General features: G+C 39.4%; 1 pseudogene; it reads left to right on the forward strand.

Moving 5' to 3' along the window:
* On the forward strand, positions 1-24,760 carry LOC102826896 (annotated as a pseudogene).
* Positions 24,761-24,988: the final 228 nt, after the last annotated feature.

The following is a 24,988-nucleotide window of genomic DNA, read 5'->3' on the forward strand; positions in this document are numbered from 1 at the left end:
ATGTTGGCCATGTGGCCTATTGCCCCTGAGTACTACTTGGAGATCAGCCTGGTATGGAAATGACCAGATGTTTGAAGCTGAGTCACTGGTGAGTGAAATAAATAAGTTAGCTGTCACACTTCCTATCTGCATGGATGGTTTCTGCACTGCAAAATCATCAGTGCCTATAATCTTACATGGTTCCAATTGATCACTTAACTCCTTCCTAAACTTGGAGTTGGGAGGCCCTGGAAGGTCAGGAAGACTGTGTGGGTATGTATGCACTAGTATCCATCTGTTATAGGCATTATTGCAAGTGGTGGCTTCACTTGAATCACTACTCAGCATATATATTGCTGCTGCTATTCTCGTGGGCCTGATGGAGTTACCTGTAGGACATGAGGAATGACCAAGTGAAGTTAAAAAGAAGAGCAGTAAAGGTGTTGATTAGAAAGCTTTGAATAAGTGGAAGAAAGAAAGATGATTATCCAAAGTTTTATGGGTGTGCCCAAAATGGGCTAGCAGCCAGTTAAAGGTAGAAGGATCTTTCTCTCTTTCTTTTAATGTTAATTATGTTCTGAGTAGATTAGCATGCCATAGATCATATGCTCTTTGTGGAAAATTGAGAAATTAGAAAAATATAAAAAAGGAAATTAAAACCATCTGTACAGTTATAACATCCTAGCCTTTCCTCATATAGCTTTGCAGAATTTTTCCTAGGCAAGTGATCACTTATTTAACTAATACACTTCAATAAAGATTTAATGCATTCTGTGTGTATCAGGTACCATGCCAGGCACTGGATATACAGCTATGATCAAGCATAGGCATAGTTTCTTAGCTCATAGAACTTTGGGTCCAGTGGAAGTGACATATAAACATACAACTGCACTAATAATTATTCAATCTCAAATTGGATAAACGATGCAAAGGACAACCACTGAGACTTTTGAGAGCATGTTGTTACTGTTTTTAAGTGCTGTCAGTCAGCTCTGACTCACAGCAACTCTGTATAGTGTTTCTAAGGAGTGGCTGGTGAGTTTGAACTACCAACCTTGTGGTTTAAACTGACCTTGCGGTCCAGTGCTTTATCCTACATTGCCATACTAGGGGGTCCTAGCCTAACCTACATGCCTCAGGAGATGCAATAAGACAGGCAGTAAAAGGGATTATTAGGCCCCAAATGGACTAGGCTAACCTAAGGAAAATACTCTAAAACTGAAACCAGAATAGTGAGGAACTGCTGGTCAGGGAAAGGGACTATGTTAGGTATAAACTAAGTGCGGAGCTGAATGAAAGAAAGGGCAGCCAAGGATCAGAAAGGAAAGGGAAAATTCCTGGTTGAGGAAGCAGCTTACCTGAAGGTCAAGATGGGGAGACAGTATTAGATGGAGAGTAAAGCAGTTTTGTGAAAATTCAAGAGGGAAAAAGGGCTCAGATTCTATAGTGAAGGGCTCTGCAAACTCTGGCCTTCTGATCAAATCTAGCTCATTACCTGTGTTTGTAAATAAAGTTCTATTGGAACAGAGCCATGTCTGTTCTTTTGTGCATTATCTATGGACATTTTTACCCTAAAATGGCAGAGATGAGTAAGTTGTTCCAGAGACTGTATGGCAGTATTAAGAAATTCAGCATAGCCACAGAGGACTAGAGTGGAGAGTGAAGTGTCCAGCTGATAAGAAGAGAGGGCATATGCATAAGAACACCCAAAATTGCAGATAATACCCACTTATCCTGGCTTCAGTGACTGGATGATTAGAGCTCAACCAGAAGTTGACCTACACCTATGGAAGCAGTAGCTCAAAAGAGGGAACAAGTCCTTACAGCAAGAATGATTCCCACCCCCTCCACACACAGAGTAGACAGGGATGGGCAACTTGGACATTGGCTACTCATAATCGGGGGGCAGGGGGCTACAAAGGCAAGAAGTGACTGGCTTATAAGCTTTCAAGAGGGAATCTAGATCCAGAGGGCCTGGAGGAAGATAGAATCTCCAGTGAGTAGTATTCAATCTGTCTAGGCGGGGCTGATGCAATGAAATGCAGACGGGTCTCTGTGATACAATAATGAATAATTGTTATCAGGACTGATTGTGAGGATCAGAAATGTAAAGGTAGATGTTTTATAGAAAGGATGGGAGTGATTAACTTTTCAGTCTAGGAGCTGAGGTCCCTAGGACCATCAAGGGAGAAGAGCAGAGAGCAGAAGCCTACCCAGAGAAGCAGTGATGCCTGAAATGGAGGCAGAGATGATGACATGGAGTGATGGAGCAGCTGGAGACTTTAGATCCAGCAAGGGAGAGCGACTGTATGCTGAAGACCTGGCGGGGAATGGGGGAAGGATTGCAGGGTATACCCTTTGGTTGGCTGATGATGCATGGAGGGGGTTGTAACTATGGCAACTAGACAATACACTATAGAATGAATGTAAAACTAATGTTCTCCCATGTAAACTATCACATAATTCACAATAAAACATTTAAGAAAAACAAAGAAATTCAGTAAGGGTGGTAAGACAGATACCAGGCAGGAAAGAGGAGTTAGGAAGGCTGTGAAAAATAACTAGATTTATTATATTCACAGTTCCCAGAGATAGGGAGGGGCAGCAGCCATGATACAGAACCACACAGGGGGTTGCACTAGGGACAAGGTAACAACAGGAAGAAATTGTAGGAATAGGCTTATGTATGGTAATCAGGATAAGTTTACAGGCTTCCTGGGGATTGGGCATTTTGAATAATCTTGCAGGTTCAGAAGACATAGTGGCTGATCCTTGTTTTGGGTACATGGTCCCAGAGCAATTAGGATGGATGCATAGTGGTCCAGGAACATGAGAACCTGATAAGAAGAATGGTGGGAGAGGAGACTTAAGAAAGGGAATTGACTGGCCTCCAGTCAGGACTTCAAGTGTACATGAATTTTTGGGGACATTACTCAATTCATTACATCTGAAAAACCTAAAATAGAAAAAAATTTTTTGCTCTTTATAGAAAAAAATTGCTGACCCCTCCTTTAGTGTCTTACAGCTGGGCATGTGGTGATATTGTTTTATCACAAATACAGTGGGGGGAAAACCAAATCAGATTTCTATTTCAAAGAAGAACTCTGGTCACAGTGGGGAGAACTGATTAGAAATGGGGAATCTGTGAGGATATGGATGGTGAGCCTAAGAGTAAACAGGGGTCCTGGGGTGGTACAAATGATTAACTTGCTTGGCTTATAACTGAAAGTTTGGAGGTTCAAGTCGACCCCAAGGAGTCTTGCAAGAAAGTTCGGGTAATATACTTCTGTAAAATTAGACATTAAAATCTCTGTGGACACAGTTCTACTCTGACACACATGGGGTCCTTATGAGTTGAAATTGACTTGATGACAACTGATTTATTTTAAGACTATCCAAAAAAAAGGAATTTGGTGACTTGGACAAGAATTGTGTCATGTGGATGTGAGAGAAATAGATGGAGTTGAGATCTCTTTAAGAGTTGTTTGGGACAGCACTTGTTGACTAATTAGAGGGGGAGGTAGAGAAAGAGGCACACAGGACTGTTTCCTGGTTTCTACCTGGTGTACCTGGATACATAATGATACCATTAACTAGATGGAGAGTTGTGGAGGAAATGCAGAATTGACAGGGAAAAAATCATGAACTTGCAACATCTGCCTAGTTTACCACCTGTCCTCAATATGTAACATTTAAATTGTTTCTATTTTTCTTCTTTTAAAAATAATGCGGAACTGACTTTCTTTGTGATCTCTCTGGTTGTTTCCCTAGTATACTATCCTAGAAGTAAAACGTCAGGATAAAAGGCCACACACATTTTAAAGTTTCTAGATCTGTATTGCCAAATTGCACTCCTGAAATGTTATTCCAATTTATGTTTCCATCAGTATGAGCTTCTGTGGCCAGTTTTGGTTCAAATTGCCCCAGAGTTAGATGTCAGAATCTGTCCTATGTCTTTTTTTTTTTCCTTTAAGACTCCATTGAGTCCCGCTCAACATATTACTGCTTGAAAGATTCTGTGTCTGAGAGAATTTTGTGGTGCTTGTCTACAAGTTGACCTTTTGTGGTGGAAAAAAGAACATTCTTCAAAACTGGTTGGCATCCAAGGTAGGAATCTTGGCATACAAGCCTTTTCCAATTCCATCTCTCCTTGATGTGATGGAAGTTACTTACAGGCTGAATCACAGTCTACTCATGAGCCATTGTTCTGGGACACATTTCCTCTCTGTCTCTGAAACGACTTTTGTTTTATGTGGCACATCTATCTCCCGCCACACTCAACTGCCTTTCATCCAGCCTGGCAGTTTAAGCTGCCACTTGGTAACAGCCAGATTAATGATTTTTTTTTTTTTTTTTTTTTTCAGCAGAAGGAGATGATTTCTGGCTCTAAGAAAGCTTTTTGGGGATGCAATGGGGAAGTCTAGTTTTGGAGCCAGGCAGCCCTAAACATGAACCCCAGATCCTGGTTGCCAATTTTGGGATGTCACATTCTGACTGCTCAGACCTAATGTTCTCATCTGTTAAATGGGAATGTTAGTAGCTAGATCATAAATTATTGTACGAAATAATGATAAGATCTGTTAGGTGCTGAGTTCCAGTTTTTGGAACTGAGTAGGTATTTGATGAATGGTATTTCATTACAAGATGAAGCACTAGCTTAAAAGACTGGAAGTTTGGGGGCTAGCTGCCCTCCATACCTCAGTTCCCTAAGCTCTGACACACTGGTCACTTGACACATCAAATTGATAAACAGTTTGTGACTGAGCATTAAGGAAACTTGTCTGAGGAAGCAAAAATGACGGGTGTGGTTACTCTTACAATCCTGTTTTAGGTGGCGAGCTCCCAAGTGGGCATAAGATAATAAAGGATCATGTAGGATACAGGACCTGTCTTCCCCAGACATTTCTTTTACCATGTTGTTGTATCACCTGATATTTCTACAATGCCTTATTAGCTATTTTCAAGACGCTTTTGTTAAAATTCTTCTATCTTTAATAGGGCGGGGTGGGGAGGGGTGAGACATTAACTTGGGAGTCAAACAACCCCTTGCCATCAAGTTGATTCCAACTCATAGTGACCCTAAAGGATAGAGCAGAATTGCCCTATAAGTTTTCCATAATCTTTACAGAAGAAGACTCCCACATGATAGGTTCAAACCTATGACCCTTTCCTTTGCAATTACTGTGCCACAGTCTCCTGGAGTCAGATGACCTAAGGATAAAGCCCAGTGATCTGCCACTTATTAACTTGGGCAAATTACTCCATTCTCTGTGACTCAGTTCCCTCATCTGTATAATGGTATCCATCTCCCAGTGTTTGGGAAAGATTAGATGAGCTAAGGTCCCAGGGTGGTGCAGATGGTTAGTGCTCTTGACTGCTGATTGGTAAGTTAGAGGTTCAAGTCACCTCAGGGTCTTGGAAGAAAGACCTGACCTCGCCTCCCCTCCTTCCCCCCACCCAAAAAAAAACAAAAAACAAAAATCAATCCTTAAAAATGTTGTGATCACCAAGGAGGACATTCATGCAGCTAACAAGTATATGAAGAAACATCATGATCATTAGTCGCTGTTGTTGTTGTTGTTAAGTGCCGTCAAGTTGGTACCAACTCTTAGTGAGCCCAGGCACAACAGAATGAAACACTGCATAGTTCCGCATCAACCACACAATCATTGCTACATTTGAGACCATCTCCACCACCACTGCCATTCCATCTCACTGGGGGTCTTACTCTTCCTCTTTGTCCCTCGATTTTGCCAAACATGCTATCCTTCTCCAGGGAATAGTCCCTCCTGACAACATGCCCGAGGTATGAGAGACGAAGTCTGGTATTCCAGGCTTCCAGGGAACATTTTGGCTGTGCTTATTCCAACACAGATCAGTTTGTTCTTTTGGCAGACCATGGTACTTTCAATATTCTCCTCTATCACCATAGCGCAAAGAAATCAATCCTTCTATGGTCTTCCTTATTCACTGTCCAACTTTCACATGCATATGAGGTTACTGAAATTACTCTGGCTTGGGTCAGGAGCATCTTAGTCCTCAAAGTGACATCTTAGTTCTTCAACACTTTAAAAAGGTTTTGTACAGCAGATTTGCCTAAGGCAAAATATCATTTGATTTTTTGACTGCTGCTTCCATGAGTATTGATGGTGGATCTGAGCAAAATACTGTCTTCGACAACTTCAATTATTTCTCCATTTACAAGTATGTTATTTATTGGTCCAGTAATGAGGATTTTTTTTTTCTTTACATTGAGATGTAACCCATACCGAAGATTATGATCTTTGCTTTTCATCAGTAAGTATGTTAAAGTCCTCTTCATTTTCAGTAAGCAAGGTTGTATCATTGGCATATCGCAGGCTGTTAGTGAATCTTCCTCCTATCCTGATGCCACATTTTTCTTCATAAAATCCAGTTTCTCAGATTATGTGCTCAGCATGAATACTGAATAAGTATGGTGAAAGAATACAACCTGGCATACACCTTTCCTAATTTTAAACTATTTAGTGTTCCCTTGTTCTGTTCGAACAACTGCCTCTTCATCTACGTACAGGTTCCTCATGAGTATAATTAAGTGTTCCAGAATACTCATTCTTTTCAATGTAGTCCATAGTCTGTCATTTTCCACACAATCAGAGCCTTTGAGTAGCCAACAAAGCACCGATATTTATCTGGTATTCTCTGCTTTCAGCATAGGTCCATCTGTATGGTATCCCTCATTCCACATCCTCTTCTGAATCTGGCTAGAACCTATGGATGTTCTTTGTCAATGTATGGTTGCAACTGATTTTAATGATATTGACCAAAATTTCGCTTGCATGGGATATTTGTATATTGTCCAATGATTTCAGAATTACATTGGGTCAACTATCTTTGGAATGAGCACAAATATGGAGCTCTTCCTATCAGTTGACCAGGTAGTTGTCTTCCAAATTATTTGGTATAGATGAGTGAGTGCTTCCAGTGTTGAATCAGTTTGCTGAAAGATTTCAATTTGTATTACAATTCCCAGAGATTCATTTTTTGCTAATGCCTTCAATGCACATTGGACTTCTTCCTTCAACATCAATGACTCTTGATCATATGCTACCTCTTGAAATGGTTGAACATGAACCATCTCTTTCTGATACAATGACTGTGTATTCTTTCTATCTTCTTTTGATACTTCATGCATCATTCAATGTTTGCTCATAGAATCCTTCAATATTGCAAGTCGAGGCTTGAATTTTTTCTTCAGTTCACTCAATGAGAAATGCTGAGAGTGTTCTTCCCTTTTGGTTTGCTAACTCCAGATCTTTGCACATTTCAATATATTTGATTTTGTCTTATTGAGCTGACCTTTGAAATTTTCTTTTCAGTTCTTGTATCTCCTCAATTATTCCATTTGCTTGAGCATTTCTATGCTGAGATCAAGTTTCAGAGTTTCTTCTGACTTTCATTTGGGTCTTTCCTTCTCTTTTGTCTTCTTAATGACCTTTTGCTTTCTTCTTATTTGATGTTATTGATATCATCCCACAACTCTTCTGGACTTTGGTCTTTAGTGTTTAATGCATCAAATCTATTCTTCAGATGATCTCTAAATTCAGGTGGCATATATTCAAGGTCATACTTTGGCTCTCATGGACTTGTTTTAGCCTGAAGTTGATTAGGAGTGATTGTTCTTCAGCTTTAGCCTGAAGTTGAATAGGAGTGATTGATGGTCTATTCCACAGTCTTCCCCTGGTCTTGTTGTGGATAGAATTATGAAACATTTCCTCTATGTTTTTCTACAGACATAGTCATTTTGATCTCTGTATACCCCATCTTGTGAAGTCCATGTGTACAGTTTTCTTTTATGCTGTTTGAAAAAGGTAATTGCAGTGAACTAGTCCTTGGCCTTGCAAAATTCTATCCTATAGCCTCCAGCCTCGTTTCAATCATTAAGACTATGTTTTCTGACGATTGATCCTTTCTTTTTGTTTCCAATCATTGAATTGCAACCTCCAGTGTTTATCACACATCTTGATTGCATGTTTGATCAATTTCGGACTGAAGACATTGGTAGCTTCTTCAATTTCATCATCATTGGTTTTAGTGTTTGGTGTGTAAATTTGAATAATAGTTGTATTAACTGGTTTTCCTTATTGGCGTATGGGTATTATCTTATCACAGACAGCGTTGTACTTCAAGACATGTCTTGATGTGTTCTATTTGATGATGAATGTGACACCATTCCTCTTCTGTTTGTCATTCCAGGCATGGTAAACCATGTGGTTGTCAGATTAAAAAAGGCCAATGCTTGTCCATTTCAACTCACTAATGCCTAGGATATTGATGTTTATGTGTTCTCCTTCATTTTTGACAACTTTCAGTTTTCCTAGGTTCACACTATGTACATTTTGTGTTCTTCTTATTAATGGATACTTACAACTGTTTCTCTTCATTGTGAGTTGTGCCCCATCAGAAAATGAAGGTTCCCAAAGGCTTTGCTCCATTCATGTCATCACAGTCAATTCTACTTTGAGGAGGCAAGTCTTCCCTAGTCATATTTGAATGCCTTTCCACCCAAGGGGCTCATCTTCTGGCTCTAAATATGACAATATTCTGGTGCTGACAGCGTTTCATTGCTATTCATAAGGTTTTAAGTGAATAAATATTAAGAAGTAGTCCATCTCTACTTCTTCCTAGCGTAAGTTTATCTGGAAGCTCAGCTGAAACCTGTCCACCATGGATGACCCTGCAGGTATGTAAAAAGCCTTTGGCAAAGCCTCCAGCAACACATAAGTCACCCCAGTATGACAAACTGATAGATGATTTGTAGCATTAGCCATTGTTGTTATTGCTGTTAAATGCCGTTGAGTAGGTCCCGACCCATAGCAATCCTGTATAGGATTTCCAAGGAGCAGCTGGTGAACTTGAACCATCAACCTTATGGTTCAGACTGACTTTTCAGTCTAGTGTATTAACCCACAGTACCACATTAGTCATTTGTTGTTGTTGTTAGGTGCCATCAAGTTGGTACTGACTCATAACAATCCTATGCACAACACAACGAAACACTGGATGCAAATCCAAACAACAATGAGATGTCATCTCACACCAGCATTAACAAGGACATTAAAATAACAACAAATGCTTGTGAAGATGTGAAGGGATTTGGGACCATCCTACAGTGCTGGTGGGACTGTAAAATGGTTTAACCACTCAGAAATGATATAGCACTTTCTCATAAAGCTGGAAATAGAAATACCTTATGATACAGCATTGGTATGTATTAACAGGAAATATGAGCCAGACCACTATTGGTACTGGTTGATGAGACAAGAAAAAGGACAAATTTGGAAAAAAAAAAAAAAAAAAAATTTCACTGCCATCAAGTTGATTCAAACTCTAGAAGACCACATGAATCTGAACCCATTGACACTGAATCGATTCTGACACACCTCTATAGGGTTTTGAAACTGTAAATCTTTTCTGGGAGCAGGCAGTTTCATCTTTCTCCTGTAGAGCATCTAGTGAGTTTTAATGTCCAATCTTGCATTTTCAGTGGTCCAGTGTTTCTCCTACAGTACCACCAGACAGAGTAAAACTGTTTCATAGGGTTTCTAAGACACTAAATCTTTTGGGGAGCAAATAGTCTTGTTTTTCTTCTGTGGAGTGATTGGTGGGTTTAAACCACCTGGAGCTGAAGAATAAAACACTGGACTGTAAGGTCTGTTTGAATCACAAGGTCAGTGGCTCAAACCCAACAGCTGCTCCTTGGAAACCCTCTACAGGGTTGATATGAATTGGAATTGACTCCAAGGCACTTAACAACAACAGCAACCTCGTGGTTAGCCGACCAATGCTTAACCCACTGCACTACCAGGGCTCTTTGGGACATAATTTGTTAGGTTCCATCAAGTCAGTACTGACTCATAGGAGCCCTATGAACAACAGAATGAAGCACTGCCTAGTCTTGCACCATCCTCACAGTTGCTATGTTTGTGAGGTATGTGAAAGGTGCAGAAATGAGAGGGGCCATGAGGGTGTGGGGGTCTAATGGGTTTGCATGTATCATGTATACTGGCTGTAGTATGTGAATGTGTGGCTGTAGTATATGGGGACAGTTATCAGGCAACACAAGACTCCATAGCTGGCACTTGGTTGTGACTGAATTTCACTTCTTGGATCTCTGCCCCAACTTCATGTATGTTGTTGTTAAGTGCTGAAAAGTCAGTTCTGACTCTTAGCGACCTTGCAGTTCAATCTGACCTGAGTTTGAGTGCTTATCCTACAGTGCCACACCAAGACTTCTCTTCCTTTATAGTAGCCCCTTTTTTGTTACAACTCACTAGGACAGTGGTAGGCAAACTTTTCTGAAAAGTACTAGATAAGTAAACATTTTTAGGCTTTGCAGACAATAAGGTCCTTGTTGCAACTATTCAACTTTGCCCTTGTAGATTAAAGCAGCCAGCCATAGAATGTGTAAGTGAATACATGTGGTTGTTCCCATAAAACTTACTTACAAAATAGACAGCAGGCTAAATTTGACCTTCAGGTGGTAGTTTGCAAACCCCTGAACTAAGATGGTCCTTTGTCCCTGACATATATCTTCACATGAGCTCACCTATCTCCTTTGTAACTTAGTTCTCACAGTCTTAGATTCCAAAGATCAGAAATCCTTGTGACTACCAATTTGAGACATAGCCATGATCACTAGGCGTGTAGTCTAATGAAGAACAAGCAGCAGAATTTCCTGGGAAGACGGCTAGCATGGATGCTCCTGGCCCAGAATTCAGAGATTTTAATTTCACAGACATTGCTAGGTGGGGCCTAGCAATCTTCAGTTCACCCAGAATGTCAGCTGATTCTGGTTTAAGTGGTCTGAACCTCAGAGATCTTAATGGGGAGTCTTACCATCAGACTTGGAGTTGTTATGTGCCATGGAGGCAGTTCTGATTCTTAGCGACCCTGTATAGGGTTTCTGAGGCTGTACATCTTTATGGAAGCAGAAGGCCTCATCTTTCTTCTGCAAAACAGCTTAGAGGTTGCTAAAATGCTTTGGGATGTCCATGTCTGATCTCCAGTCCTATTGGGTGAATGATAGGCTGATTCCATAATAATGACAGAGTCCAGAAAGCATAACTACTCCTCTTGAAGTCTGATCCCCAGAGGAAAAAGACTCTGGGCTTTTTGTTGTTGTTGTTGTCGTTTTCCATTTATGTGTCCTCCTGCCAATTCCTGGCATACTCATGTATACCTAATGAGTGAATTTTCAGAATTTTATCAGAAACTTACTAACTTGATGTGGACATTTCTAACCCTACTAGTATTTTGTGGGGAAAGGAAGGGGCTTATTTGAACTTGAATCTTCAACCATCTCATCAATACAAATAAATCAATAGGTTTCAGTTGACTTACCCACACAAAGAGGTGGCATTTATGTGAATGTGGAGGTTAATGTAGATTTTGTACATGGTTTTTTTTTTTTTTTGTGGCCATTTAAATGCTGAGATCTCTTCCCCTTGCAACAGCATTTTAGCTGCAGTGACGGACGCAGCAAGAAAGAACTCTATTTTGGAAGGTGGTCTTGTCCTTTCAAGTCAATAAATTACTAGTTTTGGCCAATCTCCAGTTGCCTTCCCAGGACCCATTCTTTCCAGAGTATCCCTCTCCCCCATGAATGAGAAATGAATGCGTCATTGCAGGTTTGCAGGTGCAATGCATCATTCTGAGCTTGTGCCTGGCTCTTCAGCATACACACAAGCATGCCGTGAATACTCAATAGTAAACACTGGGTGTCTTCAACCTGACTTTGCATCTTGTGTGTATTTTCTGTGTGGGGGTGGTGGAAAGTGAATAATGCCATATAGTTTTACAAAGGTATTTTGTTGTAATCAAATATTCAAGTCCAGTGTTCCAAACCTCATCACAATTTGTCCTATAGAAAGAAATTAGGTGTGTATATTTGTAGAGAACTGATTAAGTTTATCTCATAATCTGTTGGAATAACACAAAACACAGCTCAGGAAAAGAAAGCAAATAAAGATCAAGACCTCCCATTTATGATGCAGACTAACCTGTGTTTTAGGATATTTCATGTAATGACCACAGTAAAACTCCAGTACTTAGGAGCACTTATGCTGGAGTGAGACTACTGGGTCTGAAACCTACCTCCACAACTGGCTCTGTGATCCTGGGATTCTTCTATAACCTCTCAGTCTCCTTATCTGTTAAATGAGAGTAGCAGTAGTACTCATTACTCTCACAGGGTTGTTACAAATATTAAATGGAACAGTATGTATGAAAGGACTTACATGCCTGGAATATAGTTTGTTGTTTTTGTTAAGTACTATCGAGTCATTTCCAACTCATAGCAACCCTGTATAGGGTTTCCGAGGAACAACTGGTGAGTTTGAATCACTGATCTTATGTTTCAAACTAACCTTGTGACCCAATGCTTATCCTATAGTGCTATACCAGGACTCTTGTCATGTACTTGTTGTTATGTGCCGTGGAATCAGTTCTGACTCAAAGCGACCCTGTACAGGGTTTCCCAGGCTGTAAATCTTTATGGGAGCAGAAAGCCTCATCTTTCTCCCATGGAACAGCTGGTAGTTTTGAACTGCCGACCATGAGATTAGCAGCTCGATTCGTAACCACTACGCTACCAGAGCTCCTTATTGTCATGTAGTAGGTATTCAATAAATGTAAGCTTTCTATTAATCAGATAATCACTCAAAACACATCTATAGAGTGTCTGTTATACACCAATTTCTATTTTTATGTATCAAGTATAAAGCAATTAACAAGTAAGAATCCTACCTTTAGGTTTCTGGACAGACAGAAAGACACATAAAATGGAAATTATATTAGGTGGTGATAAGTGCTATGGGAAAAAAATACAGCAAGTAGGGGGCTAGGCAAGCACAGGACTGGTAGGGATGGCTTTTCTGATGGCTCACTGAGTTGTATGAAGATTGCAGTCTATCATCTAAGGAATGACTTGGGAGTACTGGGTATATTGTGATGACAGAAAGATCAAGAGATAAGCACTGACCTGACAGTGAGAAGGCGGAATGATTAGGGATAGGGCAGGTATGGCGGTCTTTCCAGGAGCACACAGAATTCTGGGAGCACTTTCTTTATTCCTGCTATTAGTTAGTGGGGACTGGGAAGGTTCCCTAACTTAGGATCTATGTATGAGACTAAGTTGTTGTTGTTGTTAAGTGCTGTCGAGTCAGTTCTGACCCATATAAAGTTTCCTGTATAAAGTTTCCGAGGAGTAGCTGGTGAGCTTGAACTACCAACCTTGCAGTTCAAATGGCTTTGCAGTCTGGCGCATTAACCCATAGTGCCACACCAGGATTCCAAATTTAAGGGGGTTCTTAAATTTCTATGTTTGGTGCAAATTGATGTCTAGAGTCATAAGAGCTTTTTTTCTGGGAAGAAGAGCAATAGAATTCATGCCATTCTCAAAGACTCATGACCAAAACAGACCTAGGACCACAAAGGACAGTGCCAACTAACGTTTGCTTGTCTTTTTGTACAGTACTTCCTTTCATCCTCCAAGATGACAAGATGATTTTATGGCCTTGAAAACTTAAGGCCCTGTCTTAGTTATCTAGTGCTGCTATAATGGAAATACTAAAAATGGATGCCTTTAAAAACAGAAATTTATTCTCTCACAGTTTAAAAGGTTAAAAGTCCAATTCAGCATGCCAGCTCAAAGGGAAAGCTTTCTCTCTTTGCAGGCTTTGGAGAAAGGTCCTTGTCTCCTTTCAGCATCTGTATGCCCAACATTCCTTGGAGATCTCCATGCATCTTGGCATCAATCTTCTTCTGGATCTAGGAGTTTCACAGTGCAGAAACCCCAGTTCCAAAGGACACACCCACTCCTGGATCTTCTTACTTGGTGATAAATGGTCCTTTTAACTTCTGCTTGCTTGTTTAATTTCATTTATGTCAGCTTGAGGACTAAGGTGTGCCTGACCCAAGCCATGGTATTTTCAATAACCTCATATGGATGCGAGAGCTGGACAGTGAATAAGGAAGATCGTAGAAGAATTGATGCCTTTGAGTTGTGGTGTTGGAGGAGAATACTGAAAGTGCCAAGGACTGCCAAAAGAACCAATAGATCTGTTTTGGAAGAAGTGCAACCAGAGTGCTCCTTGGAGGCCAGGATGGCTAAGCTTCGTCTCTCCTACTTTGGATATATTGTCAGGAGGGAACAGTCGCTGGAGAAGGATGTCATGCTGGGTAAGATGGAGGGTTAGAGAAAAAGAGGAAGACACCCAATGAGATGGATTAGCTAGGTGGCATCATTGATGGCGTCAAGTGTGGCAGTGGTAATAAGGTTGGCCCAGGATTGGACATTGTTTCGTTCTGTTGTGCATGGGGTCGCTATGAGTTTGTTCCAACTTGATGGCACCTGATAACAACAACATATCTCCAAAGAGACTGACTCAAGATATAACCTAGTCCTGCAGATTGCATCTGGCCTCGTTAACATCAAAGAAGTGAGGATGTGCAGCACATAGGATAATTACATCAGATCACGGCTGATAGCATCAGATCACATCATGGGAGTGACTGTATCATTGCATAACTGTGAAACCATTGAGAATTATGGCCCAGCCAAGTTGATACATATTGGCAGTAGGGGACACAGTTCAATTCATGTCAGGCAGGCCTCTATAGTTTTTTATGAGAAACATCTTTATCTCTTCTATGTTATCAGCCTTAGTTGAGAAGAAAGGTCTAGAACACTATTCAGATGGAATATTGTGACTACTGGTTGTACCACTCACTAATTGCCTAGGCTGATATCCTCAGGTATTACTGAAAAAGGGACAGGAATGACTCAACCTTTAGAATCATGGGTGAGTTTTGAGAAGATCGCTCTCAACATGGTGGAGGGCATGTTTATTTTCTTTTACTTATAAATGGAAAAGTTTAACACCAAAGGCATTCATCTCAGATGTAAGAATGATCAGCCAACATGTATTCCCAAGAAGTAAAAGGTTAGGGTGTAAACTATTTCTTCATAGAAAGAGAGTGTCAAGATATAAACAATTTGTTTCCAGGAAGAAAAAAATGTGTACATTACTATAATCATGCATAACCAAGCTGACTGGTGTCACTCACTGAAGTGGTAACGCCCTTCCTCCTAGCCATTTCAAAGAACTTCAAGTTGAAGCTCACCTTGTCTATGATAAGTTGTTAAACCCCCTACCTTTCCTTTTTTTTTTTTTTATGCATATATACCTCTCTCTACTTAAATGGTGGAGTGCTTTGTATTTTTACTTAGAATGGTACTGTAGGAAAATCACTAGACTACTAATCACAAGGCCAGCAGTTCAACCCACCAGCCACTCCTGAGAAATTCTATACTGCTATGAGTCAGAACTGAATCAATGGCGCTTAGCACAATAACAAGCTCATCTCAAGCTGTATTGTTCTTCAATAAAACTCCTTTTCTTTCACTCCTAATAAAGTAAAATTTTCTTCTTTGACATTGCTGGTGTCAAAATGGGGTTTCAAAGATATATGATGATCTCCCAGGCACCTGGGCATGGGTATAATATCTGCTGAACCACTTTGAGCTCTTCATTTCCATGAATTCTTGGGAATCAGCTAAAGTAAAAAGGTTCTCAAGTCCAAACTTCACTTCTTTGCATTGAAATAAGTGTCATTATAAAATGGCAAACAAATCTGTATTGGAGGAAGTACAGCCAGAATGCTCCTTAGAAACCAGGAAGACCAGACTTCATCTCTCATATTTCAGACATATTATTGGGAGGGACCAGTCCTTGGAGAAAGAAATTAAGCTTGGTAAAGTTGGGAGTAATCAAATAAAATAAAAAGAAGAAGAAGAAGAAGAAGACTCCTAACAAGATGGATTGGCACAGTGGCAGCAGTAATGGGCTCAGGAATAGCAATGACTGTGAGGTTGGCGCAGTACCTGGCAGTATTTGCTCTGTTGTGCATAAGGTTACTATGAGTTGGTACCAACTTAATGGCACCTAACAACAACAACAAACAACAAAATGGCGAATGCTATGTCTAGAGGAGATTTGAAGTCACCTTCTAGGATGAATGGCACTGTAGGATAAGCACTGAATTTTTTAACCACAATGTCAGCAGTTCAAACTTACCAGTGTCTCTGAAGAAGGAGGATGAGTCTTTCTGTTCCCATAAATATTTATGGCCTTATAAACCCTATGCAGGGTCACTATAAGTCTGAATTGAGTATATGGCAGTGAGTTTGATTTGTTTCATTTCTCTAATATTTACTGAATGAGTAAGTATTATAATCTCTTACTATGCATGGTATAAGGCTCTAGGATAAAACACTGAATTACAAAGTTGGTTTAACCACAAGATTGGCAGTTCAAGCTCACCAGCTTCTCCTTGGAAACCCTATACAGGGTTGTGATGAGTCAGAACTGGCTAAGCAGCACTTAACAACAACTACAACATTGTGCATGTCCTTGTTTGTCTGGTATAACCTCACTCTAGATAGTCTGGAAAATCAGTGACTACTTTAAGTTTCTTTTGATGTTTCTAAGTTGACTTTTCTGCAAAGGAAGTTAAAGAAACAAGGCTTCCAGATTGTACAGTCCCAGTGGGATGCCTATTTTGATGGGTATATTGGGTAAATTACTTCCATGCAGGACACTGCCTCTAACTTAAAGACGCAAAATAAAAAATTACAATGTCAAGTGTCAGCTCCCACCCCTTCTGCTCCTTTACCTGTTGTCAACTTCTTGCCTTCCTACTCTTCTGATAATACTATACTTTAACTCCCCTTTCCCCCTAAAACACCCACAAGTAAGTCCTTGTCCAAAATGCCCTTTAAAATTTCCTTCATCCACGATACCACAGATTCTACTCATATCACTTTTGCCCTATGGACATGCTCAGAACTGTATACTATTGTGAAGTATTTTTCTAAACTTCATGCTGATGTTAGAATCTGAAGAATTTAGAATCCTTGTTAAAACCTACTAGCCTGGGCTTTTCTGTTTATATCAACTTGTTCATGTGCTTATTGGCCCTAAGGAAGTCCAATTATAGCTAGAACAAACAAAATGGAAAGATCCCAAGGTTTTAACTATTGGTAAAATTGCCACCTAGCTAGTGGAAAACTCTCATGTCTTGAATAGAAAATTGTGAGAAACTATCCCAAAGGCCTTTTCTCCATTCATTGATTGAACTGAAATTCACTTTTATTAACAAACTAAAGATTAAAGTGTTTATGATGATCAGATTTTAGGCCTGAGGAACATTACTATGGGCATTAAGAAGATTCAGAAAGCAGCCAGGGCCCACCTCCTGCCCCTTCCTGAGCCACAATACTTCAGGAAATATACATGGACCCCTTTCCAAAAAAAAAAACCCACAAACAAACAAACAAACAAAACATTTTCTGAGCACTCTGGTTTCACTTTGACTGTGCCTGGTACCTCTGGTGGTTTCAATGCTGTTTTCATATCTGGTCTTATGATTTAGGAAAGTGACATCAGATAAACTGTGCCTGCTGTCAAGATAACCAACTTAGCTTACAAACTTTCCCACACTCTTAAAGATGAAAGGGTTTGTAAGGCTAATGAATAGAATGACTCTGAGATTGAAATAACTGCAATCTGCCAGTCAAAAGAAAAATACTAAACTGTCCAGTCCCACAAAAGTGGGTGCTTTTTGCTATTGTAAAAGACTTGGCCATAATAAAATAAATGTGTAAGTTGAAAAGTAAATAAAAGAAAATGCTACAACTTGATTTAGAATGAAGCAACTCCAGGGACAAAATAGAGACTTTTCCTGTGATGATTCTTAATCTGCAAGGGGAAATTACTTTATTATTAATGGAGAACCTTGCCAAATTTTAATTGACACTAGAGCCATCTTATCTGCTACTAACCTTATCTGTTTACAAAAAAAGCCCCTGCCCCAGAACAGTAAAACTTTAAAAACAGTAGTAGGTCACCAATTAGAAACAAACCTTGGTTCATTCCCAACCTGTTATGATATCTATTGATGCTATTAAGTACTTACATCATTTTTGTCAGTTCTGATATAATAGAAAGAGATCTTTTATATACATGAAATTGCCATTTTCAATTTAATGAAAAGGGGAAATATTATTGAATCAGCCTGGTATCCCGAAGTCAATAGAAAAGGACTTCAAATTCAATAGTATTCAGGAAGAATCCCTTTGCTATATTCAAACACTTTTCATGCTGTTCCAAAATTCAAGCTCATCTTCTCCTTTCTGACATCCTTTCCCTAGTTCCCGAGCCTTATGGACCACCACATCCACAGATGTAGGTAAAGTTTTGTCAACTGAGTTAATTCAAATATATGTATCTATACCTCTACCCCAAAATTTCCAGTATTTACTCAAATGTGAAGCAAAAGAAGCTCCCGCTATACAATATTTCCTTTTAAAAGCTTTAACTGCATCATTATACCAGCACTTGTAAAACTCCAGTTTAAAAAACAACAACAAATAAAAAGGATTAGAGATTTGTTTAAGATGTGCATGCAGCCAAGTGTATTTTAATCTTGGTATTTCCTAATGTTCATTTTTTACTTTCCATTGTGCCCTTGGTTGTGGATCTTTGCAGTCCCTTTTTTCAATATTCCTGTGTGTTCTGAAAGCCAATATTTGTTTGATTTTACTTGGGAAAAACCAACAATTTACCCGGATTGTAATGTCTCATATTTACTGATTGTTCCACCTGTTTTTATCAGATTCTGTATGTGGTTTTGCAGCATTTACCCTTTATAGACAACTTCACATTGCTGCAATATGTTGATGATTTACTAGTTTTCTCAGTCTCTCATCAAGCCTGACTTGATGACAGTATAACTTTCTTAAAACATCTGACTTTTGGTGGCATACAGAAAAAAAATTAAACTTGACTCAGTTTTCTGTTAAATATTTCTGAAGAAGTCATCTCTATTGATCCTAAATGGAAGAAAGTTATTTTTGTCTTTCCTTTGCCCAAAGCAAATAAATAGTTATGGCAGTTTCAAGGGCTCTGAGGATATTGTTGAATCTGAATTTCCAATTTATTTTTGTTGATAAACTTTACACAAATGTTTCAGAAGTCTCTGAGCTGGATCCATTCCAAATTGCAACAGAAGATCTACAGGCCATAGTTCAATTAAAATGGGCTTTAATGAACATTCCCACTGTAGATTTTCTTAATTACTACCTAGATTTTCCCTTACTTGTACATGAAGTATCTGGAAACTTTTATACAGTAACTCAAAGACATGGAAAACAACAGAGATCTATAGGTTTTTATATCCTACAGTTTGATGCCCCCTGCATCTGGGGATACCTTCCTTTCCCTAAAACTATGGCCACTACTTCCAAACTAGTGGAAAGCATGCAGATGTGGTGATAATCCAAAATCTTTTAGATGTCTGTATATCTCATGATGTGTCTGTCTTACTTAATTTTACTTGACACAACATATTTCTGCCAGCTGATTTACCTCCTGTAAAGTTCTCCTTTTGGATACATCTAACAGGTTTTTTTTGGCCTGTTTAAATACAGCTACTCTTTCTCACTTTCCTACACATAAATGTCTGGAATTAATTGAGAATTTTCAAAATCTCAGAAAGATTTGAAAGAGATCCTTTTAATTAATTCTGATTTAGTTTTCTTGGTGGATGGTTTGTATTTAAAACCCAATCCAATTACTCCTCAATATCAAGCTACATAGCTGCACAAGACCTTTTTAAAGTGTTGAAGAGTAAAGATGTCAGCTTGAGGACTAAGGTGCGCCTGACCCAAGCCATGGTATTTTCAATAACCTCATATGCATGCGAAAGCTGGACAAAGAATAAGGAAGACCACAGAAAAATTGATGACTTTGAGTTATGGTGTTGGAGGAGAATATTGAAAGTGCCATGGGTTGCCAAAAGAACAAACAGATCTGTGTTGGAAGAAGTGCAGCCAGAGTGCTCCTTGGAGGCCAGGATGGACACACTGTCTCTCATACTTCAGACATATTGTCAGAAGGGACCAGTCACTGGAGAAGGATATCATGTTTGGTAAGGTGGAGGGTCAGAGAAAAAGAGTAAGACCCTCAGTGAGATGGATTGGCACAGTGACAGCATCAATGGGCTCAAGCTTGGCAACAATAGTGAGGTTGGCCCAGGATCAGACAGTGTTTCATTCTGTTGTGCACAGGGTTGCTGTGAGCTGGTACCTACTCAATGGCACCTAACAACAACAACATCAAGTTACATGCACTGTTACTAGTATGGAAGTCCTTGAAAGGCAGACTCTCCCAAAAGCCACCTCAGTCCAACAAGCTGAATTCATTTTCTTCATTAGAACTTTGCATAACTGCTTCAGGAAAACATGTTAATATTTTTATGAGCAGTACCTATTGTTTGGGAGTGGTATATAATTTTAGGATGTTATAGAAACAATGAGGGTTTTTAACAACTTTTGGAAATGCCATTAAAAATAGAAATTTATTAGTTGAATTTCTAGACACTCAATTATTTCCCTTTGAAATTGCTGTGATAAAATACAAGCTTCCTAACTAAAAAGAGTACCCCAAAGTGAATAAATTGGAGGAAATATTCATGCTGATTTTTTCCAAACAAGCTTCATTTATGATAATTAAACTCTCCAAATTTGTCTATTGATAACGCCACCATACTTGAATTAATTTTAGGAAAACTTTTAAAACACAAACAATTAGCCTAATGAGAAAAAATCAAGGGAAATTCAAGATGTTCCTAAGACCTTGCCACTAAATTGTGGGCTTGGCCTAATAAGAAAACAATCTTACCCAAGTTCTTGAATATTCCCATGATGTGAGCCTTATGTGAAGATTCCCTCATGGGGCTCAATTTTCAGCAAAACAATACATAGGTCTATAATGTGAACTGTAACACTAGGAATATTGAATATGGTTAAAATAACCAATTGTTTAAGATCAAAAGCCAGCATTTGCCCAAGGACAACATTTAGAAGGCAGGAATGGTTAAGCGAGAAGGAAGAATGGAAACTTATCCCAGAGGAAGTATTATAAATGATATTACACTGCGGGATTATAATCAATAACATAAAACAAAATATGTATTCGTTGTTTAATGGAAAACTGATTTGCTCTGTAAACCTTCACCCAATTCATAGTAAAGTATAAAAAGAAGATTCACATATATGATAGGAAAAAATTATTGCGGTCTTAAGAAAGTATTGTTTGGGAGAGATTTTTGAGGCTGCTCAACATGTTGCCCCCATTGCCCTATTTGCCCTCACTTTACTGGAAAGGACCTTAACATCCTACTTGGGCAAAACTTTTACTTTCCTGACTTATGCTTGAATTGCAGCTAGAGTTTAGTCAGCTCCCACTTTTCAAATGGTTAAATTGTGTGTTAGTAATGATTTGTGGATTTTCTCATTGGGTAGAAGCATTCCCCTGTCACTGTACTACTGAAGTTTTGTATAAAAGAAACTTTTTGAAAACTTGGTATTTACCTAACAAAAATGCAAGAAACAAAATAACAGCAACAAAGAACCCCACAAACAACTCCTTGCCATCGAGTCACTTCAGACTCATAACAACCCTTTATAGGATTTCCAAGACTATGAATCTTTATAGGAACAGAAAATCTCATATTTCTCCCATGGAGTGGGATTGAACTGCAGACATTGTGGTTAGCAGTCCTGTATTTACCCTATAGTGCCACCAGTTATCCTTTGATACCTACATGCTGTTTTTGTTGTTAAGTGCCATTGAGTCAGTTTTGTCACATAGCAGCCCTATATAGGGTTTCTGAGGAGTGGCTAGTTGGGTTAGCAGCCCAGTGTCTATTCTACAGTGCTACACAGAACCCCTTGATAGCTATGTAGGTAACTTCATTAAAGACACAAATAAAAAATCTTTGTGAAATGTTAAATTTGTCCTGGACAAAAATTCTTCTATTAATTTTTAAAAATTCTTAGGTGCACACCATTTAGATCTCAAAAGCTTTGTTGTTGTTAGTGCCATTAAGTTGGTCTCAACTCATAATAACCTTACATACAGCAGAAAGAAAAACTACCTGATCCTGCCACGTCCTCACAGTCAACTCTATGTTTGATTCATTGTTGCAGCCACTGTGCCAATCCATATCACTGAGGGTTTTCGTATTTTTCACTTGCCCTCCAGTATACCAAGTGTGATGCCCTTTTTCAGGGACACATTCAAAAGTACATGACATTAAGTCTCACCATCCTCACTTCTAAGGAGAATTTTGACTGTACTTTTTCCAAGACAGTTTTATTGTTTATTCTACTTGTAGTCCATTGTGTATTTAATATTTGTCACCAGGATCATAATGCAAAGGCATAAATTCTTGTTCAGTTTTAGTTATTCATTGTCCAGCTCTCACATATATAGGTTGTTGTTGTTGTTCAGTGTCGTTGAGTTGGTTCTGACCCATGGTGTCCCTATCATGATTTGGGTCAGGTGCACTTTAGTCCTCAAAGTGACATCTTTGCTTTTTAGTACTTTAAAGAAATCTTTTGTTGCAGATTTGCTCAATGCAATGTATTATTTAGTATCTTATATGCAGTTGCCATGAGAATTGATTGTGGATCCAAATAAAAATCAAATCCTTGTCAGCTTCAATAGCTCTTCCATCTATTATGATGGTACATATTGATGTGGTGCTATAGGATCAGCACTGGTCTGCAAACCACAAGGCTGACAGTTCAAACCCATTAGCTGCTCCTCAGAAACCCTATACAGGGTTTCTATGCTCAGCATTTCAAGGCGTTTAATTGTTGCATATGTGGTGACCTCTTAAACTCAAGTCAGCATGGCCTTTCCTGGTGGGTCTTTTGACTACAGGAATCTGATTGGATTGCTCTTGATTTCTTGATACAAATACAATGAAGAAATAGGTTGTTACTACAGGAAATCACTATTAGTTTATTTTCTATTGTTAAACGGCCTTTTATTTTCAGATCTGAATAAATACACTTTTCCAAGTACAGATAGCTAAAAATATTCCAAACACATAAGTGTTGTTGTTGTTACGTGCCATTGAATTGCTTCTGACTCATAGCGACCATGTATAGGGTTTCTAAGGAGTGTCTTGTGAGCTTGAACCACTGACTTTGCAGTTAAAACCAACTTTGCAGTTCAGCTCATTAACCCACAGTGATACAATAAGGAATCCAGAAAACCACAAAAATAGTATTCTTTATATTATAGATCCATATCAACAACTGTGGGGTGGGTTCATCTGGTTAACTCTCTAAGTGAGGAAGCTAAGTCAGGTTGCTTCCTTTTGCTGAGAGCAATCCAACTACATCCACATAAATAACCCCACTGTCATCAGATCTATGGGATGGCTTTTAATGTCTAAATGTGCATCAGTTGTAAATTCACAAGTTACTGATTAATTCATCACCTACTAGATACAGTACTCAGGTATTTATTGGGTAGTCCCTAAAGGTACCATTTGGCTATGTGGAATCCAACTTTGGCCCTGCTTTGGCCATATTGATTTGGAAGATGCATACTGAACCTAAACTGGACTCTTAACTGAATTCTCTTTACCAGCGAATGTTCCCATATTAGGAGTTCAATGGTATCCTTCGGTGTTTCATTGGCTTCATCATTTACTGGCAGTATTTTCACCTTAAAGATATTATGGCACATATAGAAATATTAATCAAACATATACACACTGCCATAAATGACAGTGCCTACAGGCTTTAAAATATCAATATCAAATATAAATGAGAAATGTAGTACTCTAAAGTAGAATGACCCTTGACAGTCTCACTGTAGTGCTCAGGATCGGGCAGTGTTTCATTCTGTTGTGTATAGAGTCATTATGAGTTTATATCAACTTGATGGTACCTAACAACAACAACAACAACAACAATTTAAAAATGCTGTTTTGCATTAGTTCTACACATTTTATCAAATAAATTGTGTGCTTCAAAACTAGTTGACCCTTCACATAAAATTACGTGGTTTTAACCAATGATCATGTTGTTTAATCATTTGCCTTTTGTCTTCCATGGTATGTTTTACATTGCCAGCTATCATTTTGCCCTGCCTGAGAAACGTCCCTCAAATGTGGGCTTGTCTGCTAAGAAGTGTTTTATAAAGATGTACTCACGCTCCTCGCCTTCCTGGCTGGCCGCACGCCTGCAGTGTGCACTGAAGATGGCGGCTGCTGCTGGAAGGTTGCTCCTGGCCTCGGTGACCCGGCATGCGAGCACCATTCACCTCTGCAGCCCTTAGGCCTTCTGCTCCTGGAAAAAAGTGTTTTACCAGCGGGTTGTGGTCTGGGCATCCTCAAGCAAAATGCTCCTTTAGCACCACACCTTTGTGTGTCTTACAGAAATTGTGGCTTTTAGTGACAAAGCCAACGAATTTCACCATGTGAACTCTGGAGGCATTGCTGTTTCGGTGAATTCCCACTTTAGCCATCTTGCCTGGATAAATACACCACGGAAGGACGGCGGTCTGGGCCACATGAACATCCCACTCTTGTAAGATTTAACGAAACAAATTTCCCGAGACTACGGCGTGCTGTTAGAAAACCTGGTCTTGCACACAGCAGTCTCTTCATCATTGACCCCAACGGAGTCATCAAGCACCTGAGTGTTAATGATCTCCCCGTGGGCCGGAGCGTGGAGGAGACCCTCCACTTGGTGAAGACGTTCCATTTCGTGGAAGCCCATGGAGAAGTCTGCCCAGAAAACTGGACCCCTGATTCCCCGACAATCAAACCAGACCCGACTGCTTCCAAAGAATGCTTTGAAAGAGTCAATCAGTAGGTCATCCCGTGTGCACCTGTAGCTGCGTGTGCCAGTGGAGAACCCCACGGTGGGCTCACTGCTAGCATTTCCTAGATGACAGCTTTGTTTAGTACATTGGCTATGGCTTTGTAAACATGACTAATTAGAATGTCTATCTCACCTCCTCCTTGGATCATGTCTTCAATGAGAAAAAAAAAACACTTGGTATGCTTAGCCTCACTTGCACCTTTGTGTACGCCAGAGTAG

The sequence above is a fragment of the Chrysochloris asiatica genome, unplaced genomic scaffold (genome assembly GCF_000296735.1).
Source record: "Chrysochloris asiatica unplaced genomic scaffold, ChrAsi1.0 scaffold00073, whole genome shotgun sequence".
Lineage (NCBI taxonomy): Eukaryota > Metazoa > Chordata > Mammalia > Afrosoricida > Chrysochloridae > Chrysochloris > Chrysochloris asiatica.